This window comes from Bison bison, unplaced genomic scaffold (assembly GCF_000754665.1).
Source record: "Bison bison bison isolate TAMUID 2011002044 unplaced genomic scaffold, Bison_UMD1.0 scf7180017864043, whole genome shotgun sequence".
In the NCBI taxonomy this organism is placed as follows: domain Eukaryota; kingdom Metazoa; phylum Chordata; class Mammalia; order Artiodactyla; family Bovidae; genus Bison; species Bison bison.
In genome coordinates this window covers 2116281-2118996 of record NW_011494615.1, presented here as the reverse complement: position 1 = coordinate 2118996, position 2716 = coordinate 2116281, and the positions used below count along the sequence as shown (strand labels likewise).

The 2716-nt window shown below is 44.4% G+C and overlaps 1 protein-coding gene across 2 annotated transcripts in view; it reads left to right on the top strand.

The window, feature by feature from the left end:
• Positions 1-2716, top strand: part of MYRIP (myosin VIIA and Rab interacting protein) — a 226972-nt gene that overhangs the window by 81422 nt on the left and 142834 nt on the right. The gene's annotated exons all lie outside the window — the stretch shown is intronic.

Genomic DNA, 2716 nt, shown 5'->3' with positions numbered 1-2716 from the left:
TTCTGATTCTCTCTCCCCAAAGAGGTCTCCAGGACCCATCCCATCAAGCCTCTCACCACCCTATATCTGCCTCATGTTCACGTCCATGTTCATGTGCAAAGCCTCCTCGGTCTGTGGAATTTCTCCCCATGCGGTGCAGTTCAGTCTCTTTTCTGCCTCCATCTCTACCACCCCAGCTCTGCCCCCATCATCAGCAGAGCCAGCCTGTCCCTCAGCCTCTGAAAGCTGCCATGGCTCTTGCTCTGAAGTCTGCCCCTCCCCCAGAGACACCGCTACCCCAGAGCTTTTTTCAAATTGTGGCTGTTTCTTCCCTTCCCCATTGTAATTCCGGGACTGCTCCAGACCAGAACCTTGGGTCCTCTGAAGCACTTCCATGTGAATGTGATACCCACCACCCATCCTTGTTCCAGCCATCTGTCAGCATTATGGCCAGTCCCCCTCATTCACAGAACCTTTTATTACCTGGACATCCGGCTTAGTCTCACTCAACATTCCTGTGACTCTTCTACTTCTCTTTGGTGATTTCAGCTCCCCTTCAGTGACCCAGACAGCATCTTAGTCTCTCAGTTCTCTGCCTTCCATTCATCTTCCCATCCCTGGCCCTTCTCTAGTCCTCATCATCCTCGTCATTGCCCAGACTTCGAATTCTTGACCTCAAGCATCCTAGTCTCCACCCACTGCTTTCTGTCTTGTCGTGACCCCTCGTCCATAATTCTTCATCCCTGGCATCTAGTGACTTCTACTTTTTCATTGTTGAGGCCCCCTCCTGTCCTGACTTCACCTTTACTTAGCCTGGACTCCACGAGTCCTTTTCTTTGCATTCACCTTCAGTTCTTCTGCTTTTGTCCCTTCACCTGTTCTCACCTGGGTAACCTCCAGTCTCCCTCTGAATCTCCCCCTGCACCTGAGTAGCTGGGAGTGGATGGAGGGGAAGGTGCCACTGTGCTGTGGTTCTTCCATCATTTTCCTAGTCAGTCTCCACTCTCCAAGATGCCAGTTATTCATGCCTCGTCCTCACTCTACAGCCCTCGTCACCCATCACCTCCTCACTCTCAGCTAATTAAACCTTTTCTTTTTTGGTCTGATGACAAACATTATTTATTTATTTTGAACTCAGACATAAAGTTGATGTTTTATTTATAGAGGAGCCCCATCCTCCCAGACATGGTCGCTTCTGCTGCTGCTGCTAAGTCGCTTCAGTCGTGTCCGACTCTCTGTGACCCCAGAGATGGCAGGCCACCAGGCTCCCCCGTCCCTGGGATTCTCCAGGCAAGAACACTCGAGTGGGTTGCCATTTCCTTCTCCAATGCATGAAAGGAAAAAGTGAAAGTAAAGTCGCTCAGTCATGCCCGACTCTTAGCGACCCCATGGACTGCAACCTACCAGGCTCCTCCGTCCATGGGATTTTCTAGGCAAGAGTACTGGAGTAGGGTGCCATTGCCTTCTCCGGCTGTACTCCTGAAATTAATACAATATTGTTTATCAACTGTACTCCAATATAAAATAATAATGACATAATTTTGAATCCTGAATCTGCCTGCTTTTAGCTTAATAATTGAAAAGATGATTTTGAGTATAACTTAAAGCATAAACACTTCTTTTATAACAGTATTTTTTTAACAAAGTATAAATTTAACTGACTTGACTTCAAGTATAAACAAAGTGGAATGTCAAAGACAAAGAATTTTAAAAAGCAAAAAGAACTTTCAGGTGTAAACTTATAAATGTTATAAATAACTGTGTACTACTTGCTTACTGCAATCTGAAATATTATCACCCATAAAGATGATTCTGAGTGTTTCCAAGTAAGTTGCTATTGACATTTCACTGTAGAAGCTATGCCACAAACAACATCTGTGCTTCCCAGAAAAGGCTCCATCCTTCCCAGGGCATGGCTGACTTGTGTCTTAAGTTCCAAAGTCAGAGAGTCAAGTAGAAAACCCATTCAGATGGCCCCTGGATCTCTCCAATCATACACGAAACTGGTCCCCAGGCCACGTCATGGGAAGTCTCAGTGTATCCTTACACACACACTCACCCTGGAGATACCCGTGGGACTTGAACCTGATGGTTTGTGTGTTGCTTTCTTTTCCTTCCTTAATTTTTTGTGAGTCTTCATTTTGTGAGGTGAAAACCAAATTATAAACCAAGAAACCTGATAAGACCGTCTATTGTCTCCTCGTGTGGCTGGTCACCCCCATAGATGGCTGTGGGCAGGCCACGGCTGTGATGACAGGTATCCTGCAAGGGTTTCCAGGTAGACATGATATACGCTTGTCCGTTTTTTCTAACGGTGCTCTGAGATTAGAAACGTGTCTCCTTCCTCCTACCCTGGTTCTGAACATCTGGGAAACATTAGAAGCTTCTGCATTTCAGTCATATTTTCCATAAATTTCTTGTAGGAGCATTTCCCAAAGTACATAGCATGTGGACTGTGTCTGGTAGTCCAGATGAATGTGGGTGGTGCAGGACTAAACACTGTTTATATTAATAGCTATGTTTTTGTTTTAATGTATATTATTAAAAAAAATAAAATGCATATCCAGTCCAGTATTTCATGGGTATAAACACTGAGAATTAGTCAAAATGATGATATTTAAGATTTTGTAGGTGAGGTGCTTAAAAGAAAAATATTAGATAGTAATAAAGTTGATTCAGACTTTTGGCAAATTGTGAAAGTGGTTGCCTGTAGACTCACAATGAGAAAGTGATGTAT